The sequence below is a fragment of the Galleria mellonella genome, unplaced genomic scaffold (assembly GCF_026898425.1).
Source record: "Galleria mellonella isolate WM207_F2 unplaced genomic scaffold, CSIRO_AGI_GalMel_v1 utg117, whole genome shotgun sequence".
Lineage (NCBI taxonomy): Eukaryota > Metazoa > Arthropoda > Insecta > Lepidoptera > Pyralidae > Galleria > Galleria mellonella.
The window spans coordinates 3,198,147-3,217,308 of NW_026441980.1; the positions used below are offsets into that span (position 1 = coordinate 3,198,147).

Consider the following 19,162-nt stretch of genomic DNA (forward strand, 5'->3'; position numbering starts at 1 on the left):
ATTTTTAATTTACATTTACGATGTAATCAGATTTATTTTAAAATTATTCACTCAATACATTTTTAAAAACTTGATTAATAAAAATGTATATATTGTAATAAATATGTTATAATTTTCAAATTAAACACTGAATTCAATTAAAATAAAAATAAAAACGCAAAGAAAAAAAAACAATTTAAATTTTATTTTCTCTATGGTTTAAAATACAGTAATTGATAATGATTGTTTATAGTGCTGTGATTATAGATATATACTTTTTTTTAATACAACTTAAAATGGTAAACAAGCGAACGGCCCACCTGATGGAAAGTGATAACCGTCGCCTATAGACATGAGCAGTACCATAGACATAACAGAGTATACTGTTTCGCCCATGATACCCCCCATGTGTTACCATTCCTGAGGACTCAGGTGTACCCTGTAAATTCACTACCATATCTCACCCTTCAAATCGAAACACAGCCATGAAAATACTACTGCTACATGGCAGAAACATGAATGAATGAATTACTAATTATGTTATGATTAATATCGCTTTTCAAACGACTTAGAAATGAAAGAGTTAATTCTAAATTCGGTTTTATTTTTTTATGTTTATTACCTCATAACTCTGTCAGTTGTAATCCGATTTGGAAAATTCTATTTTTATGCGAAGGTATGTATTTACAGCTTGGTCCCATAGAAATTTTATTAAAATCGGTTCCTAGTTTAGTTTTTAAATCAAAATGACTGGTTTTATCATAATTAAAATAGGCATTTTTTGTGGTACACTATCTTTAATTAGAGGAAAGAAATCTGAAATTATAAATTTTAAAGTTTACCATCTTAGAGATTTATTTTATTTATTTATTTATTCATTAGTACAAATATGCATACATGGTGGACTTAATACTAAAAGCATTCTCTCCCAGTCAACCATAGGGAAGTGTCAGAATACTCGAATGCGGTACTACTAATTATTGATATATATATACATACTAAAATTACATATATAAACGAATAAATATATATAAATAACAAATATACTTACACATATATGACATATACTATATTATACACGAAATTGAGAATAATATAAAGCACTTACTGCTCAGATAAAGTAAAAAAGTGAGCGTTTTTTTAAAAGACGGTTTAGTTCAAAGAGATTAAATGGAAAATATTAATCAAGTCATAATAGTTTTATTTTATAGGAAAACTAATAAATACTTCTTCGTAATTGGACTTTATTATAAGTGACATGTATATAAAGAACGCTAGCAATAGTTACTTATTATTTGTTATTAATTATTACTACTTATTATGGTATAGGTATTTAATAATTCCCATAGAATAATAAATTATTCACAATATATGTTTCTAAATGAGAATTTAATGAAATCTCGTGCGAGTATCTACATTTAAAAAAAATATCTCAAATGATTTCAATTCCACTTTAATAATTGGTTTAAATCAATGTAAATGTACTACGAGTATATTGTTCTATGAATTCTTTTATTTAAATTTTATTAAAATAGTTAATAATAATAATATAGAAAGACATTTTTAGTACTGACAGAAATAATATCAGAGGGAGACTTTGTACAAAAGTCGATTGCTTGGGTACCTCTGTCCCATTCGTGCTTCTACCGTGAAGCAGTTGTGTTTGCACGGCTGTGTTTCGGTTTAAAGGGTGGAATATGGCATGAATTTACTGGGTACGGAGGAATAACACCTGAGTCTTCAGAAATGGCAACGCATTGGGGGTATCATGGGCGAAATAGTATACTCTGTTATGTCCATGGTACTGCTCATATCTATAGGCGATGGTTACCACTTTCCATGAGGTGGGCCGTCAGCTTGTTTGCTATTCTAAGTAGTATAAAAAAAAAAACATAAAAAACATAGGTTCTGTCTGTACAAAAAAGTTTGTTCAAAGAGATTTTTTTAATGGGTGGTAATGGAATGGTAACACTACCCGCGCTATCGGTATACACTGGCTGGGCACCAGTGAAGGATGATAGGTAAGGATGAAACAGGTCAGTTAGCTCATCGTGACAAATTTCATTAGAATTAACCTCGATGGTTTCCAGGGGGAACCGCGTAGAGGTCGACCTGATAGTGTTTATTGCCGGCAATGGGTCAGTTAGACCCCATCACTAAACCCTTCCCCCCATAAAAAAGATTAGGTACTCGTATACCAATTGCTGTGTGGTCCCGGTATAGAATGGGCCACAGCGAGGTCGAGGTCGAGGGATGGGTAGCAGCGACCCTTTTAAAACGTCACCAAAACATAACTGCGGTTGCTAACTCGCTTGCTAAGCGTGGCAACTACTGGCAAAACCCCCTAATTGGGAAGGCCTGTGTTTAGTGGTGGACAGTTAATGGTTGTTATGATGATACCAATATCATGAAATATCTATGGAATTTCATATTAATTTGCAAGAGTGAAAAGGCTAAAAAATATATTGACATATAAACACAAAAGGGGGAGAAATAAAGAAAAAGAAATATTGTTTGGTAATTAGTGTTTACAGGTTCTAAACAATGTATTCCTACATTCGTATCTTTCACACGTAATGCATAAGTTTTCAAGTAAATATTTTGTTATTTTTTGTTTGTGATGTTGAGACTATTTGGTTAGCGTCTTTAAATGAAATAAAATTATTTATTTTTTAAAAAGACCACCAATATGTACCGTGAACCCTTGTTTAGGGATTTCTTATATATATATATATATATATATATATATATATATATATATATATATATATATATATATATATATATATATATATATATAAGATATATATTGTTTTTTATATATATATTAAATGTTCGCTAAAACTGGGATTGGCATGCAAAATACAATATCACACTCTAAATTTAAATTCTATTTAATTTAATAATAATAACAATACATATTGTTTCATTCATTGATATATAAAAAAATACATATATAAAGTAAATAGATAGATAGATAGATAATTTGCATTACTTACAGCACACAAGTTACAACATATACTAATATACATAAAAAGCTAAATAATATAAATGATTTAAAAAAAAATACATAAAGCTAAATACAATTTTTCGTTTGTGCGTGTGCATAACAATACTGTACAAACAGTATTGTAAAAGGTTTACAATTGTTAATGAATGCAATACCATGGAATATTAAACAGGAGATGAAAATAATTGCTACTTAAAATTTATTATTATAATAATAATAATTATTTGGTCAGTATTATTACTTTTTATTAACACAATGGTTTCACCTGACATTGTATTAGAGGTGTAACACACGCGTTGCCAACCTTAATACAATAATTTAAGATTGTAGTTTATAAAAACATATTTATTTATTTATTTTACAATTTATTGCACTAAGTAAAAAGAGAAATAACAAATATAGTAAATATTAATGAAAAGTGAATAGAATGTGAAGAATACCAATTTCGTTTGTTGTCAAACAAGTTATATTGATTTGAATATAAATTACAAAAACAATTTTGATAAAATTTCTATGGAAACAATCTGTAAATATATCCTTTCAGATAAAAGAATAATTTTCCAAATCAGTTTATAAATATCAAAGTTTTGAGGTAACAAATGTAAAAGAAATACAAACGAATTGAGAACCTCCTTTTTCTGAAGTCGGTTGGAAAATCGTTAAAAAATTATACCGCACTGTTTCATACTGCCACTCCAGCCACTATTCGTCTCTATGGTCCACGTAGGTAAGAAACTACCTACATTTATCGAAGACATACCAAATTCATTTGATTGATGGATCACCGGTGCCGTCCGTGAAATAATCCTGGGTTTTCGACGAAAATTTGTCAAAGGAACGACACCTCAGGGAGATGGAGTGAGGGCGCGAAATATTTCTTTGGCGTCACCTATTTTTTTTTTCTTTTATACGTACTACGGTATTATACGGCTACGGCCAAATATATACAAATTAATATTGTTAATTCTACTATGAGAGCGTAATGAATGTAATTTCAATGGAGTCTATTCCAAGGCGCCATTTCTCTAAAACTATGTCTAAATTAAAATTTTAATTCGACATTACAGCGAATTCTTTATTGTAAGGATTAAATATGAACTAAGTATCTGAGAGATTTAAATCAAATTTATTATGAATTTTGTATTAATGTTTCCTAAAGCAAATATTTCGAGAAACTATCAAATAGTAGGTAATAGTAAATAGGAACCCCAGAACCGAGTCCACTATAGACATGAACAGTACCATGGACATAACAGAGTATACTGTTTGGCCCATGATACCCTCCATGCGTTGCCATTCCTGAGGACTCAGGTGTTATTCCTCTGTACCCAATAAATTTACGCCATATCCCACCCTTCAAACCGAAACACAGCCATGCAAACACAACTGCTTTACGGTTGAAACACGAATGGGACAGAGGTACCTAAGCAAACGACTTTTGTACAAAGATGTCCCATTCGAGTCCTAGATGTCCCAGAGGTCCCCCTCGAATCGATTCAATATTTGTTTTTATAGACATTTTTTTTTATTTACTTAGTATTTATGCATATAGTACACACAGCGTTTAGCAGCGTTATGTACCAGGCAGCCATAAGTGCAGCGAAGAATTTTTTTCGCTGTTGAAATTAAAAATAATTAATTGCTTACAAAAATATCACACAGCACCACCTGGTTCCAAGCAAGCTAAACAGAGTTTGTACCAGGTTTATTATAATGTTATACTATACTAAATTAGACACCTGATTAGTGAAACAAAATAGATATATTAATGAATATAAAAAATTGTATTACGCGGGAATCGAACCCGTGATCGTTGGGAGTATCTATTATTATTATTATTGAAAGACGAACATTTTCCTGACAAAATCTGCAAACACTTTTTGGGTATAAGCCATCATTGAAAGTAAGGTGGTGTGTTAAACCGAGAGGTCATTCCGGTTTCATTTCGGCACGCTAATAACGTATTTACCTTTTTCTTTTACACCCGACTACCCGTTCACGTGACCGGGATATGTTCACTGACCGGGATAAAAAGTAGTCGATCTCTTTCACTATGCCCTGGATATTAAATTCCATAAAGATTGGTTAAGCCGTGAAGGTGTCAAGAGGTAACAAAATCGATAAACTTACTTTCACATTTATAATTTAGTAAGTACCTATATCGCCGTATACTCCTAGCATAGAATAGGCCACCGCTTCCTATCCCGTGCGTGTCGTGAGAGGTGACTAAGGGAGGGTTAGAGATTGGTTGCAGCGTCCTTTTTAAAATATCTTTATAGCCTAAATCTGGTTGCCAATCCGCTTGCTAAACGTGGCAATTACTGGTAAAACCTCCCCAAGGGGGGAGGCTTATGTTCAGCAGTAGACAGTTAAAGGCTGGTATGATAAAGTACCTATATCATTGATTTCATCACGCCCAGATGCTTCACTCAACAAAATTCACCTTATAACCTCACAATTCGCTTCGCTTATAATGCAGCGAGTCAATAAATTAGCCGCGGAGCGCGGAGCGGACTGGTTGGATGCTTCTTAAGATATTTTAAGTGCTCTGTAAGTGCATGCAAATAGACTGCACAAGAGATATTCTTTGTGCATTGACTACCATCATTAGGTATTCATGCCGTCCGTTGCACGCCGCGAAATGGCTACGCCTCAACTTTTTTATTGGATTCAGACGAAATGTTATTGAGTTTGGTTCTTTTATTTGAAACACCATTAATATTTTCTGTTATATTTGCTTCTTTCGTAGTTTTGTTCGTGTATTTTTTTTTATACAACTTATAATGGCAAACAAGCTGACGGCCCACCTGATGGAAAGTGGTAACCGTCGCCTATAGACATGAGCGGTACCATGGACATAACAGAGTATACTGTTTCGTCCATGATACCCTCCATACGTTGCCATTCCTGAGGACTCGGATGTTATTCCTCTGTACCCTGTAAATTCACGCCGTGTTGTTTGATATTGATGAATCAAAGAGAAATATGATTAAAATACAAGTATAAAAGATATATTTCTTTCTTTTTTATACCATTAAAGAATAATATAATGATATATGTACATATATGTATCGACTTTTGGATAGAGGAGAAAAGAAAAAAGACGGTAGCTACTGGCGTAAGAAGTAAAAGTGTATAATTTATAAAAAAAGAAAAACGATCATGGTAATAAAACATATACACATATGTTTTATTACCATGAGCGTTTTTCTTTTTTTATCATATGCAAAACTTACATATAAGTATTTATAATAGTATATATTACATAAATACATACTTTTTGACGAACAAGCTGACGGCCCACCTCATGGAAAGTGGTAACCGTCGCCTATAGACATGAGCAGTAGGTACTATGGACTTAACAGAGTATACTGTTCCGCCAATGATTTCCCCCAAGCATTGCCATTCTCGAGAATTTGGGTGTTATTCTTCTCTACCCTGTAAATTCACTGCCATATACCACCCTTCAAACCGAAACACAGCCATGCAAACAAGTGCTTCACGGTTGAAACACGAATGGGACATAAGTGTGAACGATTTTTGTACAAAGTCTCCCTCTTGTATATATAAAATTATGTCTCTCATTATCCTGATATTTTATTAATATTATAAATGTGAAAGTTTGTTTATCATCTCTGTGTCACACGACTTTCTGTCTCGAAGCATGGTTGTGTTTTTGTTTAAAGTGTGGGATAAAGTAATGAAATTACAAGGTATGAGGGTATAACACCGTAGTCCAGGAGGAAAGGGTTTGTTAGTAATGGGGTATAACAGTTCCATTGCGGGCCATATACCCTATCAGGTCGAACTTCACGCGGGTCCCCTTGGAAACCATCTTGGTTAATTCTTGTGGAATTCATAACGATAGGCTAATTGACCTGCTTTATCCTCACCTATCATCCCTCATTGGTGCCTTGCTAGCATGTACTGATACAGCAGGTAGTGTTACCATTTCAATTCCAATACGCTTACTAATAAATATGTATAAGTAAAGCTAAGTATATCCAAGTACCGTAACCTCAAGCTATTGTGAGCGGTTTCATCTAAATATAAATACTGCAATTGTACCTCATTTATCCTTTTTATTTTAATGAAGAATAATTTAAGTCTGAATTAATTTAAATAAATATGGAATAAATGTCACTGTTTGTCTAAAAACTGTTAAAATAATAAAAGTTTAAATAAATCCTAAATTTAAATTAAGTACTTTGTATTACGAGTAAATCAATAATATCTTAATTCTTATGTTTATATTTCATATAAGTATATATGTAGTTATAAGTAAAATATAGTACACATATAATATAATATATATAAACTTAACAATAAGTTTGAAACAAAAATCGGAAAGACATCGTCTCGTAGGATTTAAAGGTTGCAAAATTGCTTCTCAACGCGTAAACAGTAGCAAACGTGGTCGTGTGCATGCGTGATCAAACGATCCCTTCCTACACTAGAGGGTCTACCAGAAAATGTTTTCCGAATTTTCGGCTCTTAAAGAAACACAAATTTGATATCAAAATAACATGATACCGTTTTTTTTTATACAACTTAGAATGGCAAACAAGCTGACGGTCCACCTGATGGAAAGTGGTAACCGTTGCCTATAGATATGAGCAGTACTATGGACATAACAGAGTATACTGTTTCGCCCATGATACCCCCCCTGCGTTGCTATTCTTGAGGACTCAGACGTTATTCCTTCCCACGAACTTCACACTTCAAACCGAAATACAGCCATGCAACCACAGCTGCTTCACGGTTGAAACACGAATGGGACAGAGGCACCCAAGCAATCGACTTTTGTACAAAGTCTCCCTCTGGTATTACCGTTATCTGGTACTACCATTTTTACGGAATATTAAAAATGCTAAAATATCGTTCCTTTGTACTTTTATAGTAGGATTTATGACGAACGACATGTTAATCTCCATTTATTGGGTCGATTCCATTATGAACAAAAGCAACAAATTGAGTCCGATAATTCGGAAATTCATTTCATGGTAGACCCTTAGTCTACAGTAGCTATCGAACGTAGATGTACGTCACTCGAGACAAATTTCTGCCAACGTTTAAGTAACGTATTTGAGTCCTACATATTGTATACACACTCAATAATCACATCAAGAATCTTAAATAATCAATGGCAATAACTGGGTCTTTTTTTATAACACAGGAGGCGAACGAGCATACGGCTCACCTGATGGTAAGTAACTACCAGCGCCCATGATCACTCATAACACCAAAGACATTGCAGGCGTGCTGCTGGCCTTTTAAAAAGGAATATGCTTTTTTGCTTTAAAATAAATTATGTAATCCTTATTAGTATTATGCAAAAGTGAACTATAAAATTTGGGTACACATAGTAGCTGGAATGAACAAGGATATAGATAACTTTTTATTCCAGTAACGCGGTCGAAGTCGCGGTTAAAAATTAGTAATTATTAAAGCAGTGGGAACTGGACGTATAGATCCATATTAGTGGGTTGACACGAGAATGCACTGTGTGTCATTCTAATTCTGACATTGGTAAATTATGGAGTCAAATTCGTAGGCGGCCATTACTGCAAAAGAAAGAAGGATAAGACTTATAATGGAATGAAAATGGAAGCGATCGATCGATATTTCCAATTTAAGGTCCGTGCCGATAAATGTGTTAAAACGTTTTCTTGGAAAAAGTCGCATGATTAGGAGCTATGCAGTTGGCGAAGGCGGACCTGTACTCTAAGGTTAAAATTATCGCTTAATCATTATAAAACAGGATATAGTACTAGAAATATTCCTTGAAATTATAGAATGGAGTTCCTATACCCCATTACTCACCATACCTCATTTATCATCAGACGGACCGTATGCTTGTTTACCACCATAGTAGTATAGAGAAATATTCACTTTCACCATCTGAAAGATACTAGCAGTATTAAAAATCTAAACAAAATTGGCAGACACAAGTGACAAATGGATAAAGTAGGCACTCGAGAAACGCAATATTATGTGAGGCGGCCCAATTAGTGAAGCGCCTCGATACACAGGACATAAACATGTCGGACTAAATGTTCAACTCTTGTTAAGGAGGGACCGGTCACATTAACTGTTGTAAGACATCCCTGCGAACTGCGGCCACGAAACACAATGTTTGCACGCCAAGAAATAGGTCAAAATAAATTTAAATAGATTGCAACATTTGTTTATTTATTTTTTGAAAAAAAAGCAATAGCATAACAATGCAAAACAATAGGTTGTCGATTCTTTTTGATGAAAGAGACCAAATAAAAATAAAGTAAATAATAGTTTATTATATAGACTGTTTGTAAGAATAATTGTACGAATCTGTAACTTATAAATAGTTTTTTACGCTTGCGTTGAAATAGAAAAAGGTTTCAAAGGAATTTTCTCCCACGAACGTTCAGGCTGTGGAATGAGCTCCCTGCCGAGGTTCTCCCCAGAGACTACAGTATGGAGTTTTTTAAAAAGGCTATATTAAGGTTTCTTCAGGATCTGCAACACATATGTGACATCTTTAGTGTTGCGGGCGTCCATAGGCTACAGTGACCGTTTACCATCAGATGCTTTTTGCTTGTTTACCAGCTTTGTGTTAAAAAAAAGAGGAAAAAAAAAACAGAGGTGTATTCAGGTATTAAAAATATTATTCACATATTTCATGCAAAGTGTATTCGACAAAATACTAACATTTGTCTTTATCTTCTTTATTTGAATTACTCATTAACCTTCTTTGTATATAAAAAGGAAATAAAAAAAAAAAAAAAAAAAACATTAAGGACTTTAAAGGCTTGAGCAATCTTGATTAATTATAATACTTTGCGCTTACATTCATTGCAAAATCAGTTTATTTATTCACCTTTATATTTAAAATTCTATAAGTTATACTCGATGTTTAAAAGTCATTTTCGGTTTCGCAAAATGGTATAATTATAATTATTACTTCTGTCACGTAGACATATGTGTGAGAAGAATTTTATGAGCGAATGTTACATATACTTTCATATAAGTCTGCATATGAAAGTATATTTATTTATTTATTTAATACTTCATTGTACACATTAGTTATAAAAATATGACAGAGGCAATCAAAAGTACAAAGGCGAACTTAATTCTGATAGAGTTTTCTTCCAGCAAACCCAAGTATATACACATATATTTAATACATTTAATGTTTCTGAAAACAAAAACAAAATATTTTATCGCGTTCAAATTCATAAAAAACTGACTAATAAAAAATACTTGAATATAAGTTTACTTCAGTAAAAATATTTCTCTCTTTCTTTGTTCTTCTTTTTTATTTATAAATGTGAGAATTTTATAGCTTTTCTAAGTAGTTATTACCTTTCAATTATCATGTACGACTATTAAACAAGTATTATCAGATGTTATGTTATTATTACAGTGAACAAAATTTTTTAACTTACGTTTGGTTTATGTATTTATAGTGCGTCCGCTACCTCTCCTTCATAGTAGCGTTTTTCGTAGCCCCTAATTTCTTAAGGTCAAACCTATCCGAACTCTACTAATGTCGGCCTTCTTGCTTGATTAATTTTGTCCCACATCTGTCTTGGATAGTCCATCCAACACTATATGCAAAGGGTCTGCTTGACACTAATTAATTCTAAGAGAAACATTGTAAACTACTTGTTTGACATAGTCCTATGGGCACAGTAAATTATCGAATGTAAATAGTAAAATTCAATTTATTATTTGGTTACTAAATTAATTCATCATCTTATGTAATAATAATCTAGTTTATGATGGGGAGGGGGAAGAAAAGGCATTGTTAGTAATGGGGCATAATTTCCCCATTACTAGCAAAACACCCTATCAGGTAGATGTCCACGCGGTTCCCCCTGGAAAGTATCGTGGTAAAGTGTAGTGGAATTCGTCATGATGAGCTAACATATCTGCTTTCATCATCACCTACCAACTCTCAACGGTGTCCCACCAACGTATACCGATAGCGCTGATGGAGTTACCATTTCATTATCACCCATTAAAGAATCTAGTTTATGGATTTATTACATAATATGAAGTATATAACATATGCATTTACTCGCGACATCGTATGCGGAGATTTTGAAAGATTTATTCTCTTAGAGATCTAAATTTTAAAACTCCTTTCTTATTGTTCACTTACGCTATATAAAAATCCTATTTACAAAATTTCAAGATTCCAGATTAAGGGTTTTCAGTAAGTCAACTAGCATCCTCTTATATCTATGTACAAGGCACTGACTCCTGACATACAGTTAATGCTAGTTTGGGAGTCAGGACTTCGTAGTATATAGAATAAAAAGATATGTAATAATGCCTATATTAATTATTGAATGCATGTTTATGGTAATACGAATTCTGTTTTCTACAGGACAGGCTCAGCCTAGTATAAGAATCTATTAATAAATTCAGTGCTTCCATAAACATACTTTGTTAAATAAATACATATTTATTTTGGTGTAAATAGCAGAATGGAATGGTAAATATATTTGTAATACGTTTACTATTCTATTTATTATTTGTTGTTTTTCAATTTAGTAAAAGAAGAACACAATTTCCAGGGTATGTGAATTTACAGTGTACAGAGGAATAACGCTCGAGTCCTCAAGAATGGTAATGCATGGGGGGTATCAGTGGCGAAATAGTATACTCTTTTGTCCATGGTACATGGTACTGCTCATGTCTATAGAAGACAGATACCACTTTCCATCAGGTGGGCCGTCACTTTGTTTGCCATTCTAAGTTGTATAAAAAAAATATTTCATGAAAGATTATTACAGAACAAATTAAAAAAAAACCATCAAATAGTAATGAACAAATAAACTCACTTTCACATTTCTAATATTTATGAGTTAATTAAAAATAAATAAGAGATCTCCATATTTGTGAATATGAAAGCGTTCGGTGTGTATAGTTAGCTGGGAACGTATGAGGGATAAGTTGGGATTCCGTGTGTACCTGACTTTGATGTACGCCATTCAGCTAATAAGAATCTTAGAGGGATGCGTTTGTTGGTTTCCAGTCAATAATAATAATAATAATTTTTATTTCAGACTTTTTGGTCTATTAAATATTTATTAGTAACAATATTCTTAAAAAACTAATGTTAGCAGTATAATAAGAATTCCTTAGAGGGTACACACATGCGTTTGTTTGGTTTGCGCACCAGGGATCACCTTTTTCGTATGATAACTAACATTATCACGACTATAATCCCTGATGAAGTAGACAGAGGTAGTTAACGACCTTAGTGGTGTAGCGGTTTAACATACCATCTAATCTCCAATGGTCGCGGGTTCGATTTCACACAATACATTTGTATTAATTAATATTCAGTTATATTTATTATTTTATATTAATATTGTTTGTATTAGTTTGGCTATTTTTTTATAAAAATATAAAAAAATATGAAGGATATGTATTTACGGATGAGGAAAAAAAGTATTTATGCGGATTTTTTCATATCTAGTATAGAACTTATGTATAATATTTGTGTATATATATATATATATATATATATAAAACAATGTATTTCTATCAGTTATCAGTATACACGTAGAATTTGGTACGGAGGAGGATATAGATGACTTCTTAGACAGTGACAGAAATGTAGAGGCAGAACAGATTGATTTTTTTTATTTAAATAAAGAACTATTTTTTATTGAAATAAAATAAATATACATATGTTCCTTTCAAATTAATAATTATACATCTATTATACAAAATGACGTCCATTTTCAATGAGTTAAATTGATTACATATTTTATGTCTGTATACACATACGAATTATTATGTACTGTTTATTTTGTTCTTTCAAATATATTAATAAATTTTTATTTTTATTTTTTATTTTTAATTCAATCCTTACAATGTAATTTGTCCTATATATTTAGTAATAAATATACGTTATGGCAACCCTATTCATGTACACATATGTAAAAAAGTGGACCTAATTTCGGCGAAGCATTTATATAGTGACACTCTATCTATATAATTCAAGGGTTTGTCAATATGTCCTGATAATACATACAAAATGGTGGGTAAAAACTAGAAAAGAAAAAAAAGGATGACCTACAATTTTCATAATAAAGTTTCCTATACACAAGTCTGGATCAATACTCAAGTGCGGTTAAATAGCATATACAATCATCTTATAGCTCGGTGGCGAGGCATATTTATAGTTTGATCCAACGCATCCCCCGTAGGCTCAATCCGGCCCGACGAGGGTAGGCTGAGGCTGAAAGGATACCGGTCCACAACGTAACAAATTGGGTAACTTATATGTTGGTAAAAATCTTTAGAGGATCCAACCAACCTATGGAAATTTGTGATTCTACTCAAGTTCACTTTTTTTGGTTAATGTAAGCGAAAAGAGGTATGAGTGATTGACGAATCTTGAATGTGAATAGCTATAAGTATTTTATTGTTAACATTTTATAAGTATTTAATATTTTTTTTTATACAACTTAGAATGGCAAACAAGCTGACGGCCTACCTGATGGAAAGTGGTATCCGTCGCCTATAGACATGAGCAGTACCATGGACATAACAGAGTATACTGTTTCGCCCATGATACCCCCCATGCGTTGCCATTCCTGAGGACTCAGGTGTTATTCCTCTGTACCTAGTAAATTCACGCCATATCCCACCCTTCAAACCGAAATACAGCCATGCAAACACAACTGCTTCACGGTTGAAACACGAATGGGACAGAGGTACCCAAGCAATCGACTTTTGTACAGTTTGTTTTTTGTCTTCCTCTGGTAATAATATATTTTAATATGAAAGCCGTACAATAATATCCTTGTCGAGAATTGTTGAGGCTAAAGCATGCACTTGGTGTTTGCTTTAGCCTCAACAATAAAATCAATATTTAGTAATAGAAAATGAGCTTCTCACTCGCATTGACGGTACATGAGGATTTATCATATGTTTTACGAAATTTCGGAATCGATGAAACACAAATATAATGTTAAAATTACATAATACATACCCACCGTTTATAAAAATATTAAAAATGTTAAAATATCCCTCCTTTGGACTTTTATGGTAGGATTAATGACGAATAAAATGTTAAGCTTCATTTAATGGGCCAATTTCGATATCAATGGAAACACGAAATTGAGTCGGAAATTTCGGAATTTCATTTCAAGGCAGATCCCATGCTTTCTAAGCGGTGTCACGAAGTACGCAACTTTAGTACATTATACTAAGTCTATGGTGCGTAACGTTATGTCGTGTATTCTTTTTTTGAATTTTAATTTTCCGTTTTTTTTTTTATTTATAAATTTATTTAAGTAAACAAAAAAGGTTGTAAACCAGAACTATGATCTTAATACATCGTAGATAACTTATGAAAGTAGTTGAGAGTAAGAGGCAATTATAAATACCGGCATGGTGTGGCGATGCCTGTATTCCGTATTTATCGTATAAATGCTGTGGCGTTATTGGTGAAAATTTGCATTTTCTGAGAACTTAATTGAGAAATATTTTAATTAACTGTTATTCTGTGTGTCGTTGGTTACAGCAACGCAGTCGTTGCAATGGACTACAAGAGCAATTTAATTAAATAACTTTAAGAAAAATAAAGTGAAAATATTTTAGCGCGCTCGAATTCACTAATGAAAGTTTTAAATGACCGACAAAAAAGCAAAAAACATCGTGACCTCGTTATATGGGTGGCAAACATTATTTTGCCGCGAAATAAATAATTCGCTCTCCCGGGATGAACCTTATTATAATAGTATTAGGGTGCATAATCAGTTGTATTTTGATTTCGAACGTGGAACGTCAGCGCGGCAGTTGTGTAAGAACTTTTTTTTAAACTTTTTTAAATCCGCACCAAAACAATGGTTGGCGAAATTCATAAAAGGGTCCCAAAGCGTCGACAACAACTGGAACAATGGGCCGATTTCGACGATTAATCTTTGAGACGAATCGAACTTCGACCCAAGTTGGCCGTAATTACGAAAATGTTCCCAACTTCCGAAATATTGAAGTTTTATAACAGTAACCAATTGTGAAGTGTATAACTGTGTTTTATATAAAAACAAATAAAACAGGGTTCGTAATTTTGGATGTGAGTAACTTTTGAGCACAACATCTTCCTGATTAAGTATCTCGCAAACAATTTGCGATTGTTGAAAATTGCTTGATATTTACTGTCAATTTATTTATTTTTTCTCTATTGACTACATTTAGTGTCTTTTGTGTAGTATTCAGTACAAAATGGCAGATTTTGAAATTTGAGAAACGTTTTTTACTATTTAAAAGTGGTTAGCAAGTGAACGCTGGTGCTGCCCCTGTAGAGCGATTTAGGAATTAAAATGACTAATTAGTTCTATTGTTTTTTTTTGTAGTTTTGTCTATTATTATTTCATTCCGAATGCTTTTTTGTTAGACAATAATACATATTATACATGTAGTGATTAGAATTATGCTACGTAATACGATTATTTTTGACAATTATTCGTAAATGATTACGAATAATTGTACTGTGTTAGACATGACCATCTTCAGGGACCCTTATTTGGATTTGCGTAACTTTCGAGTACAATAGATTACGTCGTAGATATTAATGTATATAGATATAGTAACGCAACGATTTTGCGCACAAGAGATAGAATATGCGGCGTAAGTATTCAGAACCGGCTTTATTGTGGTTGGGCGACGCCTGAGGATATATAAGTTTAACGGGGGCGCCACGGTAGCCACGCAATAACATAAGATCACATGATATACCTCGTGACTTTTTTTTCAATCAATTATCACGAAATTTGGTATACACACTTTAAAATGCTTTGAAAATTATCTTTGAAATGAAAAAGGACATATATATTATATAAGGCTACTATTTTTTCCGATCAATTAACATATTGTGGACACGAATCGACTGTGAATAAAGTCGCTTGTAAAAAAATATATGCATATATATATTAATATAAAATTTATTACATATACACATACATTACGGAGGCGTAATATCGTTACGTCAGTCAACTCGTAGCTACGGCCGGTATAACCTTGTCGAAACGTTGAAATAAAGAGCAATATTATACATTTTATCTAAATTATTGAGTTAATGCCCATCTCTTGTATATCATAAAGTGTCTGTGCCCATCTTAGATTGTAGTGTTTATGTTATTTATGTATTCTTTATTTGATTATATTTATAGTAATTTAAGATTATGGCCCATAAAAAAAACCAGAAAAATCACCCTCGGTTGTGGTCAAATCAATTATTTTGATTCCAAGACTGAACTACTGAACTGATTTTGATAAAATTCGCAATTTGCATATATTTATTTATCTAAATAACTTTATTGACCAAAATAAAATGTGGTACAAAAGGCACAGTTAATGCTAGTAGCACTCTGAACTAGTTAACCTTTGGGATTAACAGTAATGTATATATTGAGGTAACAAACAAAAAAAAAACCGAATTGAGAACCTCGTTCTTTTTAAAGTAGGTAAAAATGTATGCAACTAAATACGGCCTTGATTTTTAAATGTCGATATAACTAGATATAACATTTTCTCTCAGTTAAAATTCGGGAAAATAAAAAAAAATACTCAATATAAATATAGGTAAATATATAATAAAACAGAGTAAAATAAAATGAAAAGGTCATTGTTTTTGAATTTGTAAATTATTATTATTTAAAAATGCTTAAAATTAAATTCTATTCTATTTTAAACTTAAAAAGATATTTAGACAAACGAAAGATTTTCCCTTCGACTTTTTTCGTTTCTCAATTACAGAGCATCATATAAAAAAATTAAACTGTAAATTGTGCTTCTGTTTACAATAAAAAAAAAAAAAAAGAACTCAAGACTTTGCTTTTAACTTTTTCTTTCTTCTCAGTTATCCGAGCGAAGATTACAAAACAGGGGTAGATTAAACATTCCACAGTTGAGTGTCCGGCCCGACGTCGGCTGCATTCCAATTATACTGTGACGCCGACAGTAACAGACTTAGTCGCCAATTGAATATACTTATTATATTAGTCCACAGGCCCGCACAATTGCAAATTAAATTAATTGTCTATGATATGACAAAGGTCATAATTGTAATACAATTTGTCACTTTATTCTATTTTTGGGATTTCTGTTACATATTTATGATGAAGAGATACATTTTAATATACCACGAGTATTTTGTATTCTTGGATTATATAGATAGAGTGTCTCCATACAAATGTTTCGAGAAAAGCGGGTCAACTTTTTCATACAATTTTGCGTGATAAATAGTCACGAGTAACACCTTTATAGCTTCTATATTTATTTTGTCTTATAATTTTTGCATCTTTTTAATACGTAAAAACACATTTCATTTATTAAATAATTACATACAGATACGTTGTGTGTGTAAGTATATAGAACACTGATAAATAAAACGAGTCAGCTATTTGACAACTAGCTGACAAAAAGTTGACCCGTTTTGAGATTCGATGCTCTATCTATATAATTTAAGGTTGTATTGTAATAAATAAAACGTGTAATAAACTTTTTTGTTTTTATACCATGAAAGAGGCAAAGAAGCATGGTAAACGGTCACTGTAGTCCATGAACGCTTTTAACAATAGGGGTGTCACGCACTCGTCATCGATTCTTAAGAAACCTTAATACATGTACCCTTTTTGAAGGGTTCTTCATACTGTAGTTTCTAGGAAAACTTAACAATAATAATTTATTTCAGATAAATGGCCCATTCAAACCTTAGGGCCTTACTGGAGTAGAGTGGCGGAGGATAGAGTTCAGTGGAGAGAGCTGGAGGAGGCCTATGCCAGGAGGCACACCGAATTGAGAGATATATTATAATAAATAGAAAGGGGAAAATATGTCTTACTAGGGTTATAGAGAATTCGGAGTAAAAAGGCTTATACATAAAAATGGCCTATATAATGTATTATAATATCATCATAGTCGTAGAATACTGACGGATCTTTATATGTAATCTTCGTCAGATCCGTCAGTATTCTACGACTATGACGATATAACATTAACAGTAAGAAATAAATATTTATGTTCATGACTATAATACCACACAGAGTACTCAGAGGCATTTATTGAACATTTTGTATAAACTCTCATTTTCATTACATAAAACTCTATTTATACCCTCTAAGCAACCATGAGTTTTATTTAATTGCTCACCACTGGGTACGCATGGTTTTCAGAAGTAGAAAAACCAAAGAGAGATCACTTCCAGATAAAATGTAGCAAATTTTAACTTTGACCTTCTGAAATATAACTGTATAAAACGCATCCAATTTAATGCAGTGATTTTTGTGTTGAACCAGAATAAATAGACAAATAGAAAAACAAGATTTCTATAAATTATGGTTTTGGTTTCTATTGCTTTTATAAAGATACTTCATACCAATTTTTCTTAAATACCTCATGTACAGATATCTACTTCTTACAATTTGATTATATTAAAACCTATTTTTATGTATAAAAAGAAATATAAAAATAGTAGATAACGCTTGTAACAAGGTATGGAAGGCGGCGTTTTCTGGCCCATATATTTTTCAAATATCAGCTACTAATTTATTTCTACCAATTAAAGCCATTTGTTAAATATGAATAGATTTATTAGAAGTTTTTCAAATTTCAAATTATGCGAGGCCAGAAAATACCTACATTTTGCTGCATTCCCACATTTACAAATCACACGATTGTCTATTCTACCCGGCCTATTTATTCTTATGGCCTTGTGTTTTGTTACCTTAGCCACCTTGTATAATTATGCTTATAGAAAAGAGTAATGATACCATAGACGTAGTGTGGATGTACTCACGTACTGACAGTGTAGAAAGGGACTGCTATTCTTAATCTATGTCTATGACAGACTGGAAATACAATAACAAAAATAAAGCAATAAACTAGTGTGCGTATATTGTAAATGTGTGCATGTCATATTTATGAATTTTTTTTGATAGATGAAAATGCAATGGTAGCCCCGCCTGCGCCGACCGTATACGCTGGCGGGGCACCAGTGAAGGTGGGAAGTCCATCATGATGGATTCATCAGAAATTAACCATGACAGTTTCCAGGGGAACCGCGTGGAGGTCGACCTGGTTAGGTATATTACTAGCAATGGGGTTCTTAATCTCCATTACTAACAATCCCTTTCCCCCCATATTTATGAATTTAAATACGATTGT

At 32.5% G+C, this 19,162-nt stretch overlaps 1 long non-coding RNA gene across 1 annotated transcript; it reads left to right on the top strand.

Annotated features, from left to right (window-relative positions):
• The first annotated feature begins 5,001 nt into the window (after positions 1-5,001).
• On the top strand, positions 5,002-17,863 carry LOC128200801 (uncharacterized). Its single transcript, XR_008252885.1, has 3 exons — positions 5,002-5,097; positions 8,166-8,195; positions 17,691-17,863. It is a non-coding gene; the product is annotated as an uncharacterized LOC128200801 (long non-coding RNA).
• The last annotated feature ends 1,299 nt before the right edge of the window (positions 17,864-19,162 follow it).